The sequence below is a fragment of the Gorilla gorilla genome, chromosome X (genome assembly GCF_029281585.2).
Source record: "Gorilla gorilla gorilla isolate KB3781 chromosome X, NHGRI_mGorGor1-v2.1_pri, whole genome shotgun sequence".
Taxonomy (NCBI): Eukaryota; Metazoa; Chordata; class Mammalia; order Primates; family Hominidae; genus Gorilla; species Gorilla gorilla.
The window spans coordinates 85707437-85722674 of record NC_073247.2 but is presented as its reverse complement, the minus strand read 5'-3'; the positions used below and the strand labels follow the sequence as shown (position 1 = coordinate 85722674).

Here is a 15238-nt window from a genome sequence, read left to right as displayed (position 1 = left end):
AAAATATGAAACGATAAGTCAAAAAACATCTGCAAAACACATAACTGATAAAGGACTGTTACCTAAAACATACAGACAGCACTTAAAACTCAATAAATAACCCAGTTTTTAAAATGGACAAAAGATCTCAACAGAAATCTCGCCAGAGAACATATACAGATGGTAAATAAGAACATGAAAACATGCTCAACTTTGTATGTCATTAGGGAGTTGCAAATTAAACAGTCCCATTGCACACCAATTAGAATGGTGAAAATCCAAAACACTGGTAACACCAAATGCTGTTGAGATTGTGGAGCAACAGGAACTCTCATTCATGGCTGGTGGGAATGCATCAACAGTACAGCAATTTTGGAAGACAGTTTTGTGGTTTCTCACAAAACTAAATATACTCTTACCATATGAACCGGCAGTCATACTCCTTGGTTTTTTGTTTTGTTTTGTGTTTTTTTTCTTTTTGAGATGGAGTCTCACCCTGTCACCCAGGCTGGAGTGCAGTGGCGTGATCTCGGCTCACTGCAACCTCCACCTCCCGGGTTCAAGCAATTCTCCTGCTTCAGCCTCCCGAGTAGCTGGGATTATAGGTGCCTGCCACCATGCCTGGCTAATTGTTTGTATTTTTAGTAGAGCCAGGGTTTCACCATGTTGGCCAGGCTGGTCTCAAACTCCTGACCTCAGGTGATTCACCTGCCTCAGCCTCCCAAAGTGCTGGGATTACAGGCATGAGCCACCATGCCAAGCCATGCATGATTTTTAACATCCTAAATGGATCATTTACAAAATATTGTTTCACTGAGCAATGCAGATGTTTCAAATGTTGACATATTTCATTAAGCAATATTTAAAAACCACTTTCTTTAAAATCTCATGTTAACAGAAAAGTCTTTAAGTACTGGGAAGCTATCAAGTTCACAGAAGTAGATACAAGTATACAAAAATTCTAAATTTTGTTTGAAAGCTAATTTAAAATAGGCAACAAGTACTATCAGTTGTTTTCCTTGAAAGGATAAGCCCATTTTATTTAGAAAAACATATCTGGTCAATACCCAAGTGTAAAAAACTGTAGCTTGTCTATTAGTTATTCTTCTAAGTATAATGTTGTAAATTTTAAAAAGTGAGCAGTACAGCTTGCTGACAATGTTACAGGTGATTTTCCTCAAGATAATTTAAAATTCAGTTTGCAGAACTGCTTCACGCATACTTCCCTTTTCATCACACCATATTAAGAAGACACGTACTCAAGGGTCCATATTTAATAAAACTAGTAACTTTACTGCTCATCAAAGACATTTTTTGAGACAGTCTTACTCTGTCACCTAGGCTGGAGTGCAGTGGCACGACCACAGGTCACTCTTAGCCTCGAACTCCTGGGCTCAAGGAATCCTCCCGCTTCAGACTCCCACCTCAGCCTACGAAGCAGTGAGGACTACAGGCATAAGCCACGGTGCCCCACCCTCATCAAAGACATTCTTAAAAGAAACTGACTTTTTAAAAAAAAAACTACAGGTGTGGGGTGAAGAATACAATGACTACTGATACAATTTGGTGCCACTAACTTGATTTGTATTCAGGTAAAATGTTTATTTTCCACTGCTTCAACACCATCAGGAAAGATGTCAATATGGTAAAAACAACTTAGTATTATTAAGAAAAACAGCTTTCACTTTACAGATCCCTTGAAAGGTCCACATATTGAGAACTGTTGGCTGGGGGTGGTGGCTCACGCTTGTCCCAGCACTTTGGGAGGCCAAGGCGGGTGGATCACGAGGTCAGGAGTTCAAGACCAGCCTCGCCAACATAGTGAAACCTCATCTCTACTAAAAATACACAAATTAGCCGGGCATGGTGGCGGGCACCTGTAATCCCAGCTACCCGGGAAGCTGAGGCAGGAGAATCGCTTGAACCCGGGAGGTGGAGGTTGCAGAGAGCCGAGATCATGCCACTGCACTCCAGCTTGGGCTGAGTGAGTGAGACTTCTTCTCAAAAAAAAGAAAAAAAAGAAAACTATTGGCCACCACCTCAGCTAGATGTTCCCCTAGATCTGCCCCCACCTTATGGCTTATTGCCCTATCCCAAAAACATTATCTGATGTCTACTCAGTGACAACTTCCCTATCAGTTAACCTAACATTCTTGTAGAAAACAAGGTATCAGGCCGGGCACGGTGGCTCACGCCTGTAATCCTAGCACTTTGGGAGCCCAAGGTGGGCAGATCAGGAAGTCAGGAGTTCAAGACCAGCCTGGCCAACATAGTAAAACCCCATCTCTACTAAAAATACAAAAATTAAACGGGGATGGTGGCGCACGCCTGTAGTCCCAACTACTCGGGAGGCTGAGGCAGGAGAATCACTAAAACAAAAATTAGCTGGGCATGGTGGCCGGCGCCTGTAAACCCAGCTACTCCGGAGGCTGAGGCAGAGAATCGTTTGTACCCAGGAGGTGGAGGATGCAGTGAGCGGAGATCGTGCCACTGCACTCCAGCCTTGGCGACAGAGTGAGACTCCATCTCAAAAAAAAAAGAAAAAAAAAGAATATTATGTAAATAGTATAATATAGTATGTAACTATATGTCAGAGATTGGCTTTTTTCATTCAGCATAATTCTGTGGGAATTCATCCAGGTTGTTTTGTGCATCAGCTTTGTTTTTCATTCCTGTGTGGTATTATGTTATGAATGCACCACCATTTGTTTAGCCATTCACCCATTAAAGGACATCTGGGCACTTCTGTGTTGTTACTATCATGAACAAAGATGCCATGAACATTCATACACAAATTTTTGCAAGAACGTTAAGTTTTCATTTCTCTGGGATAAACACTCAAGAATGAAAATGCTGGGTCATATGGTAGTTGCAGGTTTGTGGTTTTTTGTTTTGGTTTTTGTTGAGACGGAGTTTCGCTCGTTGCCCAGGCTGGAGTGCAATGGCACAATCTCAGCTCACCGCAACATCCGCTTCCCAGGTTCAAGCAATTCTCCTGCCTCAGCCTCCCGAGTAGCTGAGATTACAGGCATGCACCACCACACCCAGTTAATTTTTGCTTTGTTTTGTTTTGTTTTGAGATGGAGTCTTGCTCTGTCACCCAGGCTGGAGTGCAGTGGCGCGATCTCTGCTCACCACAAATTCTGCCTCCCTGGTTCACGCCATTCTCCTGCCTCAGCCTCCCTCCCGAGTAGCTGGGACTACAGGCGCCCACCACCACGCCCGGCTTATTTTTTGTATTTTTAGTAGAGACGGGGTTTCATCATCTTAGCTAGGATGGTCTTGATCTCCTGACCTCATGATCCGCCCACCTCGGCCTCCCAAAGTGCTGGGATTACAGGCGTGAGCCACCACGCCCAGCCAATTTTTGTATTCTCAGTAGAGACAGGGTTTCTTCATGTTGGTCAGGCTGGTCTCAAACTCCTGACCTCCAGGTGATCAGCCCACCTCTGCCTCCCGAAGTGCTGGGATTACAGGAGTGAGCCACCCCACCTGGCCTGCAGGTTTATTTTAATAAGAAACTACCAAACAGTTTCCCAGAGGGCTACGCCATTTTACATTCCAATCAGCAGTGGATAAGTAATCCATATTCTCTTCATTCTAACCAATACTTGGTGTTATGACTATTTGATAAGTGTACAGTGATTTCTGTTGTGATTTTAATGTGCATTTCCAAAATGGTTAATAATGTTAAACATCCTTTTATTTTATTTGCCATCTGTGTATCTTCTTCCATGAAATAATCTCTTCATGTCTTTTGCTCATGTTCTAATTGGACTGGTTGCTTTTTTACTGAGTTTCCAGAGTTTATGTATTCTAAATACAATTAATTTGCAAGATATGTGGTTTACAAATAAATTATCCTACTCTGTAGCTTCTCTTCATTCTCTTAACAGTCTTTAGCAGAACAAGAGTTTCTAACTTCAATAAAATTTAATTCATCAATTTTTCCTTTTACAGATCATCCTTTTAAGCATATTAAGTGTAAGAACTCCTTGCCTAGCACAAACTGAAGATTTCCTCCTATATTTTCTTCTAAAAGTTTTATAGTTTTAAGTTTTACATTTAAGTCTCTAATTCATTTTGAGTACATTTTTGTATTAGATATGAGACTCAGGTTCATCTTTTTGCCTACAGATGGACAATTGGTCAAGCACCATTGTTAAAAAGGCTTTCTTTCATTACTGAACTGCTATTCCACGTTTGACAAAATTCAGTCGGGCCTAATTGTGTATGTCTATTTCTCAGTTCTCAATTATGTTACACTGATTTATGTGTCTATCCTCCACCAATACAACACTGTCTTAATATAGGAATATAGTAGGCATTAATGTCAAGTTAATGATTCTACCAATGTACTATTTTTCAAGATGGTTTTAGCTATTTTAAGGCCTGTGCCTTTCCACATACATTTTAAAATAAGCTTTTCTATATCTACAAAAACATACTAGGATTTAAATGGAAATTCCATTAAACCTATCAATTTGTGGAGAATTGACATCATTACTATGTTGAGTTTCCCAAGTCATGAACATGATAAGTCTTTTCAATTATATAGGACTTCCTGAGTTTCTTTCACCAGCATTTTGTAATTTACAAAATACAAGTCCTGTACATGTTTACTTATGTCTAAATGTTGTGTTTCTTTGCAGTGCTTGTAAATGGTACTTTGTATATAATTTCCGTTTCCACATATTAAATTGCTAGTATATAGAAATGTGATTCATTCCGGGCGCAGTGGCTCATACCTGTAATCCCAGCACTTTGGGAGGCTAAGGCGGGCAGATCATGAGGTCAGGAGATCGAGACCAGCCTGGCCAACATGGTGAAACCCCATCTTTACTAAAACACAAAAAATTAGCTGGGCATGGTGGTGCATGCCTGTATTCCCAGCTACTCAGGAGGCTGAGGCAGGGGAATCACTTGAACCCGGGAGGCAGAAATTGCAGTGAGCTGAGATCAGGCCACTGCACTCCAGCCTGGCAACAGAACGAGACTCCATCTCAAAAAAAAAAAAAAAAAAAAAAAAAAAAAAAAAGAAACGTGATTCATTCATTTTTGTGTGTAGATCTTTTAGCCTGTGGTGTTACTAACTCATTAGTTCTAGAAATTTGGGGGTTGTTTTTTAGACTCTTTGAGATTTTCTACATAGACAATCATGCCATCTGCATATAGGGACAAATGTGTTTCTTTCCAATTGGGATGTCTTTTATTTCTTGTTCTTACCTCACTACAGTGGCTTGAATTTCTATTACTATGTTGAATAAGGAAGATAAGAATGGACATCCTTTGCTTTTTCCTGATCTTAGGGGTAAGAGTCAGTTTTTCACTATTATGTATAATATCAGCTACAGGCTTTTTATAGATATTTATTCCTCATTTTCTGAAAATCATTATCAAGAATAGGTATTTGACTCTGTCATATGTTTTTTTCTGCATCAATATAATCAATTATGATTGTTTTTCAGACTGTTGATATAGTACATTATATTGACTGATTTTCAAATGCTGAACCAATCTTACATATCCATAAGATTGATTTTCAATTGCTGAACCAATCTTATATAACTATAAAAATTCCAACTTGGTCATGGTCTATCAATTTCTTTTCATATATTGCTGGAATCAATGTGTTAATACTTTGTTAAAAGTATTTGGGGTCAGCCAGGCACGTTGGCTCACACCTGTAATCCCAGCACTTTGGGATGCTGAGGCGGGAGGATCACCCAAGGTCAGGAGTTCGAGACCAGCCTGGACAACATGGTGAAACCCCGTCTCTACTAAAAATACAAAAATTAGCCAGGCGTGGTAGCGGGCGCCTGTAATCCCAGCTCCTTGGGAGGCTGAGGCAGGAGAATCGCTTGAACCCAGGAGGCGGAGGTTGCAGTGAGCCGAGATCGCACCACTGCACTCTAGCCTGGGTGACAAGAGCGAGACTCTGTCTCAAAATATATATATATATATAAAATATACATATATAAAATATATAACATAATATATTCAAAATGTAATAATTCTACAGTTGTTGAGCATTCTATAAATGGCAATTAGATCTTGTTGGTTTATTACATTGTTGAACTGTGTACTTGCTGATTTTCTAATTGTTCTGCCAGTTGTTGTGAGAAGGCTGCTGAACTCTCCAACTATAATTATGGACCTGTCTATTTCTATTTTCAGTTCTAGCAGTTTTTGCTTCACATATTTTGTAGCTCTATTGTTTGATACAGGTGCTTTAGAACTGCCATGTCTTCCTGGTGAATTTCATTATAAAACATCCCTCTTTTGTCTATAGTAATTTGTCTGAAGCCTACTTTATCTAACATAGCCAGTACTGCTTTCATTTGATTAAAGTTTGCATGGTATATCTTTGCCCATCCTTTTACTTTCAATCTGCCTATACAGTCATATTTGGGGGGTTTTTTTGTTTGCTTTTTGAGATGGAGTCTCACTCTCTCTCCCAGGCTGGAGTGCAGTGGCACGATCTCGGCTCCCTGCAACCTCCGCCTCCCGGGTTCAAGTGATTCTCCTACCTCAGCCTCTCGAGTATCTGGGACTACAGGTGTGTGCCACCACGCCTGGCTAATTTTTTGTATTTTTAGTAGAAATGGGGTTTTGCCATGTTGGCCATGCTGGTCTTGAACTCCTGACCTCAGGTGATCCACCCACCTCGGCCTCCCAAAGTGCCAGGATTACAGGCGTGAGCTACCACACCCAGCCTATATAGTCATATTTGAAGTAAGTCTCATATTAACACATACAGTTACGTCATTGCCACTCTGACAATCTCTTATCTTTTAAATGGTACATTTAAACGATTTAAATCTAATGTAATTGTTCATATGTTAGGGTTTAAGTCTGCGATTTATTTTTCCTTTGTTCTTAGTTTTCTATTTGTCTGTTTTTATCTGCCTTTCTGTGAGTTAGCTGAACATTTTATAAAATTCTGATTCCTCTCTAGAGTTTTTGCATATATGCATGGCATTTTTAGTGGTTGCTTCACATTATATATATACATTACTTATTACATTCTACGGCTGTCAACATTAATTCAAGTCCAGTGTAGAAACTAACTTTTCTTTATGTCCCTTCACCATCCCCAATTTATACCATATTGTCTTACTTTTTTTTTTTTTTTTTGAGACAGACCCTCACCCAGTTGCCCAGGCTGGAGTGCAGTGGCGTGATTTCAGTTCACTGCAACCTCTACCTCCCAGGCTCAAGCGATCCTCCCACTTCAGCCTCCCAAGTAGCTGGGACTACAGGTGCAGGCCATTATACCCAGCTAATTTTTGTATTTTTTGGAGAGATGGGGTTTCATCATGCTGCCCAGGTTAGTCTCGAACTCCTGGGCTTAACCGTTCTGCCGGCCTCGGCCTCCTACACTGCTGGAAGTATAGGTGTGAGCCACCATGCCCAGCCCCATATTTTCTTTAAGTACATTTTCTTGGCTGGGTGCGGTGGCTAACGACTATAATCCCAGCACTTTGCGAGACCGAGGAGGGCGGATCACAAGGTCAGGAGTTCCAGACCAGCCTGACCAACATGGTAAAACCCCGTCTCTACTAAAAATACAAAAAAAATTAGCCGGGCATGGTGGCGTGTGCCTGTAATCCCAGCTACTCGGGAGGCTGAGGCAGAAGAATCGCTTGAACCTGGGAGGCGGAGGTCGCAGTGAGCCGAGATCGCGCCACTGCACTCCAGCCTGGGCGAGAATCCGTCTCAAAAAAAAAAAAAAAAAACCCAAAAAAAAATTTTTATTTAAATGCATGTAAATACATTCATCAACTGATGAACAAAAGGTGGTACATTCATATATAGATTATTCAATCATAAAAAGGAATTAAGTACAAATTATATGCTACAGTATGGATGAATGTTGAAGATGTTATGCTAAATGAAAGAAGTCAGACACAAGAGATCACATATTACAGTTGACCCCTGAACATGGGTTTGAACTGCGTGGGTCCACTTTTATGTATTTTTTTTTTCAGTAAAAGTTACACCAGGTATGTCTGCCTCTCCTGCCTCCTCCATCTTTTCCACCTCTACCACTCCCTAGACAGCAAGACCAACCCCTCCTCTTCCTCAGCCTACTCAACATGAAGACAAAAAGGATGAAGACCTTCATGATGATCCACTTACACTTAATGAATCGTAAATATACTCTCTCTTCCTTCTGATTTTTAATAACATTTTCTTCTCTAGCTAATTGCAAGAATATAGTAGATAATAAATTACCATAGAAAGTATGTGTTAATTGACTATGTTATTGGTAAGGCTTCCAGTCAACAGTAGGCTATTAGTTAAGTTTTGGTGGAATTAAAAATTTTATGCAGATTTGACTGTATGAGGGGTTGGTGACCCTAATCCCCCCATTCCTCAAGGGTCTACTATATATGATCCCACTTGTATACAATATTCAGAACAGGCAAATCCATAAACAGAAAGCAAATTGGTAGCCGTGGGATAGTGGGCAAAGGGAATGAGTACAGGGTTTCTTTTAGAAGTGATTAAAATCTGTTGGAACTAGACAGCAGTGATGGATGCACAACACTGTGAATGTATGAAATGCCACTAAATTGTATACTTTAAAATGGCTAAAACACTAATGTGTATTGTGCCACAATTAAGTAAAAAAATACTATAAAGTGAAAAGAAAAGTAGCTAACTGAAAAAAATATCTGCAGGCCGGGTGCAGTGGCTCATGCCTGTAATCCCACCACTTTCGGAGGCCAAGGCGGACGGATCAAAAGGTCAAGAGATCGAGACCATCCTGGCCAACATGGTAAAACCCCATCTCTACTAAAAATACAAAAATTAGCTGGGCACGGTGCCACACGCCTGTAGTCCCAGCTACGCGGGAGGCTGAGGCAGGAGAATCGCTTGAACCTGGGAGGCGGAGGTTGCAGTGAGCCAAGATCGTGCCACTGCACTCCAGCCTGGCGACAGAGCAAGACTCCATCTCAAAAAAAAAAAAAGTCTGCAACATTATAACAAAAAAAGGCGAATTTCCTTAATTTATGAAGAGTGTCTACAATAAGAAAAAGTCCAAACACCAATTTTTTTTTTACAGGACCAAGAATATTAACAAATAGTTCACCCAAAAAAAAATACCTTTCAAATGGATAAAAAAAAAAGTTCAAATATCTTTAACACTGACATTCTCCGTTTCCCCTTCAATTTTCTCACAACTGGCATTCTTATCTCTTTCACTGGATAGGGGAGAGTTCTTAATGCTCAGTTTTAGATCCCCTGGTTTGCTTTCCTGGTACTGGAAATGCTGCCATGGTATAGCTGGCAGAGTGAATGGACCAACATTCACAAATTATTTTCCCTATATGTAAACTAATCACTAACAGTACAGTTGGCATGACCCCAACTCGTGTTTTGTGAAGTTCAACAAGCCAATTTCATAAAACAAACAAAAGAAGGGGTTATAGGGAACTGCTCTACATTTTAAAAGGCTCAAAAGACATAAAAATCAAATGCAATGTGTGGTCTCTGAATAGATCCTGGTTTGAAGAAAGCAGCTATAAAAGACATCCTGCGAACAACTGGGAAAATCTGAATATGCACTGGGTGTTAAACATTAAGGAATGGCCGGGCGCGGTGGCTCACGCCTGTAATCCCAGCACTTTGGGAGGCCGAGGCAGACGGATCACCTGAGATTAGGAGTTCCAGACCAGCCTGGCTAACATGGTGAAACCCCATCTCTACCAAAAATACAAAAATTAGCCGGGCATGGTGGCAGGCCCCTGTAATCCCAGCTACTCGGGAGGCTGAGGCAGGAGAATCACTTGAACCCGGGAGGTCGAGGTTGCAGTGAGCCGAGATCGCACCATTGCACTCCAGCCTGGGTGACAAGAGCAAGACTTCGTCTCAAAAAAAAAAAAAAAAAAAATTACGGAATTACTGTTAATCCTACTATGTATAGTGATGGCATTGTGACTATATAGAAAAAGGTCCTTGTTTATTATATGTTTATATTGACTTATTTAGAAGAAAATGTCATGATGACTGTAATTTACTTTACAGTATTTTGGGGGAAAAGGCAAGTAAGGCAAAATCATAACGGTTGCTAAATCTAAGTGATCCATATACGGAAATTCATTTATGTTATTCTCTCTACTTTCATGTGAATGTCTAAAATTTTTCATAACAGATAAATCACTAACCTATTAATTCATTTCTCACCAACTAAACATGCACCCCATTAAGCAAATAATTATTCTAGAAAGAACACTTGTGAATATACAATATAGAAATTAATATTATTCATTATTTTGAAACATCCTTTAAGGAGCTTTTATACTTTTTTTTTTTTTTTTGAGACGAAGTCTTGCTCTTGTCACCAGGATTGTAGGCACAAGGCAGCATTTATACTTTCTTAGGTTATGTTTCAGAAAACATGCTTCCCGGCCGGGCACAGTGGCTCAAGCCTATAATCCCAGCACTTTGGGAGGCCGAGGCAGGCAGATCACGAGGTCAGGAGATCGAGACCATCCTGGGCTAACACGGTAAAACCCTGTCTCTACTAAAAATACAAAAAAATTAGCTGGGCATGGTGGCAGGTGCCTGTAGTCCCAGCTACTTGGGAGACTGAGGCAGGAGAATGGCGTGAACCTGGGAGGCGGAGCTTGCAGTGAACCAAGATCGCGCCACTGCACTCCAGCCTGGGCGACAGAGCGAGACTCCATCTCAAAAAAAAAAAAAAAAGAAAAAAAAATAAAAGAAAATACACTTCCCGATTATCTTTGAGTTATGCATTTCGACTAGTACGCTACTTCACATAATTATTTACTTATTAGTACCCTTTAAATGTCCACTCTGTTCTGGTTCTGCTGCTTCACTTTCCCTAACCCCCAATCAGCCCATATCAATCTCTTCATTGCTAAAACAGTACAACATCAACAGCACTGGAACACAGTATCTAGCTACGTAAGAAAAGTTACATTTACCCTGCTGCAAAATAAGGAGAGGAATCCATAAGAGCTAAGTTTCTTTTCTGTCCAGTGTGTATGGCATTAACTAATCACCATTTTCCTTTTTTCTTTTAAGTTAATGTGTCAAACATAGAAATAACCTGAAGTACTATGAATTATTTTTAAAAAGTTATGTTGATAATTATTTTACCTGGAAAGTATCAGTTTGCTTTTAAATGTTATTCAAAGATATACTCCACAAGTATAATTTTATTATACCTCAAGAATATTTTATAAGAACTCGTCCTCTTAATTTTATAATTATTAACCTCTTAAATCTGTGTAAGACATTCTATTTAATGTAACTCCTTATAAAAATCACATCCCACAAATTATCTTTAACAACAAAAATCTAAGTCTAGCTTGTCAAGTTTTTCTCTGTAACACATTCTCTTAACAATCTGTATCCTTGATTACTAATAGTCAGTTCCTGCAAATGAACCAATCAATAATCAATTAAAAAAACCTAAAAAAATTAAATGATGTCCAACATTGTTCTCATAAAAATATATACGAAATTAACATACCAGTCGTCAATGCAATTTCAAACAAACAATGCAAAATTGGTAAAATGTTTTAGTCTTTATGTAGATTTCATCAAGTGTTTTGCCTTCTCCCAAGGGTTAGGAAGTTTAAAACTAATGTTCTGGCCGGGCGCGGTGGCTCACGCCTGTAATCCCAGCACTTTGGGAGGCCGAGGTGGGCGGATCACCTGAGGTCAGGAGTTCAAGACCAGCCTGACCAACATGGAGAAACCCCATCTCTACTAAAAAATACAAAATAAGCTGGGTGCGGTGGCACATGCCTGTAATCCCAGCTACTCGGCAGGCTGAGGCAGGAGAATAGCTTGAATCCAGGAGGCGGAGGTTGCAGTCAGCCGAGATCGCGCCATTGCACTCCAACCTGGGCAACAAGAGCGAAAATCCGTCTCAAAAAATAAATAATACATAAATAAAATAAAATTATTAATGTTCTAACCACTGTTTACAGGGTTGTTGCACTAATAAATTCCACGTCCTGGACCTAAATGATTGCTAAAATGTTTTGCACACAGCAGCTAAATGTAATCACACTAACATGATGCCAGAAACAACTGATTCATCTACATGCAACCTCATTTCCCTCAGATGCCTCCAAGGCAACTGAAGTTCATAGATTTTGTCTAATTACAAGTGCAGGCTCAAATCACCTTGGATTTGAGTTAGGATCCACGGATTGTTTTTTGTTTGGTTAGTTGGTTTTGTTCTGTTTTTCAATTCAGGCATCTTGTTCATGGAACATTCATTATTTGCTTGAGATTGCTTTCACCGCCAGCTGCTTGCTTTCTTTACCACTATAGTATAATCTACACCCTTTGACTCAACTGCTTGCTAGATTCTCCCCTCAATTAAGAAATTTCTAGGCTCAAGGAAAAAAAAAAAGAAAAGAAGGAATTTTTATTGGCCACTGTTACAGTAATAGTCAGATAAGGCTGGGCACAGTGGCTCACGCCTGTAATCCCAATACTTTGGGAGGCCGAGGCAGGCAGATTACCTGAGGTCAGGGGTTGGAGACCAGCCTGGCCAATATAGGGAAACCCGTCTCTACTAAAAATACAAAAATTAGCCGGGCGTGGCAAGGTGTGCCTGTAATCTCGGCTACTCTGGATGCTGAGGCATGAGAATCGCTTGAACCCAGGAGGCGGAAGTTACGGTGAACCGAGACCGAGCCACTACACTCCTGCCTGGGTGACAGAGCGAGACTCCATGTCTGTCTGTCTCTCTCCCTCTCTCTCTCTCTATATATATATATAAAATAAATTAAAATTAAATTAAAATTAGCGGGGCACAGTGGCAGGCGCCTGCAATCCCAGCTACTCGGGAGGCTGAGGCAGGAGAATCGCTTGAACTGGGGTGGTGAAGATTGCAGTGAGCCAAGATTGCGCCACTACACTCTAGCCGGGGCAACAAGCAAGACTTCATCTCAAAAAAAAAAAAAAAAAAAAAGTCAGATAGACACTTGCTTTCTTCTTTCATTGACTTTTTAAAAAAATTCATCTTCAATATTTACAAAAAATAATCCATGCTAGAAGTTGCTATGTCACAGAAGTTTAAGAAATGCATGGTAAAAATCACTAAGTTTAAAATAATGGTTACCTCTGGGGATGAGAGAAGAGAGAGATGCAATCAGGGATGGGTACACAGAGAACTTCAACTGTCACGTTAATGTTTGATTTTTTTTTACGTTGGGTGGTGAGAAGAGAGGTTCATTGTATTATTCCTTGTATATTTGTATATGTCTTAAGTATTTCATAATATATTTAACGTCTCCTCCAAAAGATAAAGAAGTTAATCTTGCATTCCTTCATCACCCCATCAAAAAAAAAAAAAAAAAAAAGTACTCATACTAGACTATTCTGCAACTTACTTTTCTCACATAACCATCCATCATAAGATTCTCTAGGTCAAAAGTCAAAATATTTCATAATATTTATGTACCAAAATTTACTCAAACATTCTCCTATTGATGGATACACAGGTTGTTTCCAGTTGTCACAAGAACAAAATAGTACAAAAGTATCCTTGTTCATGCGTCATTATATACTGGTACTTTTATTTCTGTAGGATAGATTCTTAAAAGTCAGACTTTTGAATTCCAGTTTTTGTTCAAGTGATATCTGTATTTTTTATTTCCCTAAATATTGCCAGATTCTTTTCTAAAAGGTTGCAGCAATTCATACTCCGCAGTAATGCATGAAATTTACTTTAACCACATAAGCATTTAACAACATATTAGATGTCACTCTTAACTGTCTTCCCCATATATATAGTAAACATGCTATGCTTAACATAAATTTAATTTCGCCAACAGATTTGAAAACAGGAAATCTAGCTCTTTTCTTAGTGAGTAATCAACCTGGCAATGTAAGTCCCCCAAAGATTACACACACACACACACACACCTCTGAGATGCTTCAAGAACAAATGTTAAGTTTTTGCCCAAAACTCCACATTTGGGGTATAGTGGGCACAGAAAAAAATTGTTTAATCTAGTGCATAATGAATACGTTACAAACAAATTAATTAAAACTAAGTTTGGACATGAAAGGCAGAACAAAAAAAAAATAAAGTTAGGCCCAAGAGGTTAGGCTGTTCCTAGGAAAGCTCTGAGGAGATGGAATCCATTTTGGCGCGACATGGTGTCAATAAAAACCCATTTAAATAAGGAAAAAGGAAAGAACGACCCATATATCCCTCCTAGGAGCTAGCTTCTGCAACTTCCTAGCCTCGTCAGTAGAAGTTAGGCGATCAGCGAGAAAGAAATTATTCTCCGATATTTTGAAGAGACTGGAGAGAGAAAAATGGAATACAGGCCGGTTACTCCCCCGACTCAGGCCACGCGATCCCAAAGTGTGTAGCCTCGCTAACGGCCACTTCTCTAGCCAACGTGAGGCTCATCACTCACCACAATACTATTAACTGGCGAGTTTCTGGACTTTTGTTAGTGGACTCATACTTCGGACGCCTTGCAACCCCCGTAAGGACGCAGTGATTGCACCCCGTGCAAACGCCGCCATCTTAGGTCTTCCACTAGCCCTAGGGCATAGGCGGATGAAAGCCGGGGGTGGGCGTCACAGCCAAACAGGCCCGGAGCCCAGCCGCCGTGCACTACCTAAATGCCTCCGCCGGCAACATGCACCAGCCGTTGCCGTGCCCCAGCCGTTGCCGTGCCTCAGCCGTTGCCGTGGACCCTCCCCCAGTTTCCTGACCTGTTGCACTTCCTCTCACAGCCTTTATCTCTTTTGAAATTCCCTTTTCCTTTTTCTTTCTCTTCATTTCTTTTTTCCTTTCCCAACCCAAATTTCTTTTAGCTTTGCCTCGACTCCTTTCTTTCTTCCCTATTTCCAGATCTCTCACTCTCATTAACTTTACCTCACAAGTATGATAGACAAAGCTGCCATTCACTTCTGTTATCTCACTAAGTCATTGCAACATCAGGTAAGCTGAGGACTGATTTTTTCCTGTTTTATAGATGACGAAATTAAGGCCCAAAGAGGTGACCCAATTTTCCAAAAGTGCTAGAATGAGCTAGAACCTACTTCTTTTCACTTTACTAAGCCCCGTGTTCCGATAGATGAGGGTGTATGTACTTCAACCAACTAATGGGAAAACTGAAGCCAGAGGGTTTTGGCCTAGTCATACAGTGAGTCCGTCAATGGCAAAACTGGATTCAGAACAAGGTGCTTCCTTTAATTCTGTAAACAAAAGAGTCTTCATAAAAGAGTTGGTAGCCAGGTG

At 40.3% G+C, this 15238-nt stretch overlaps 1 protein-coding gene across 2 annotated transcripts in view; it reads right to left on the bottom strand.

The window, feature by feature from the left end:
* LOC129530108 (uncharacterized) overlaps positions 1 to 14547 on the bottom strand; it is a 30212-nt gene extending 15665 nt beyond the window's left edge. For both annotated transcript variants that reach the window (XR_010132581.1, XM_055376757.2), the window contains exons 1-2: positions 14406 to 14547; positions 11489 to 11864 (exon numbers count right to left, since the gene is read on the bottom strand). The gene's annotated coding sequence lies outside the window, so the exon portion shown is untranslated. The remainder of the gene's footprint in view (positions 1 to 11488; positions 11865 to 14405) is intronic.
* Positions 14548 to 15238: the final 691 nt, after the last annotated feature.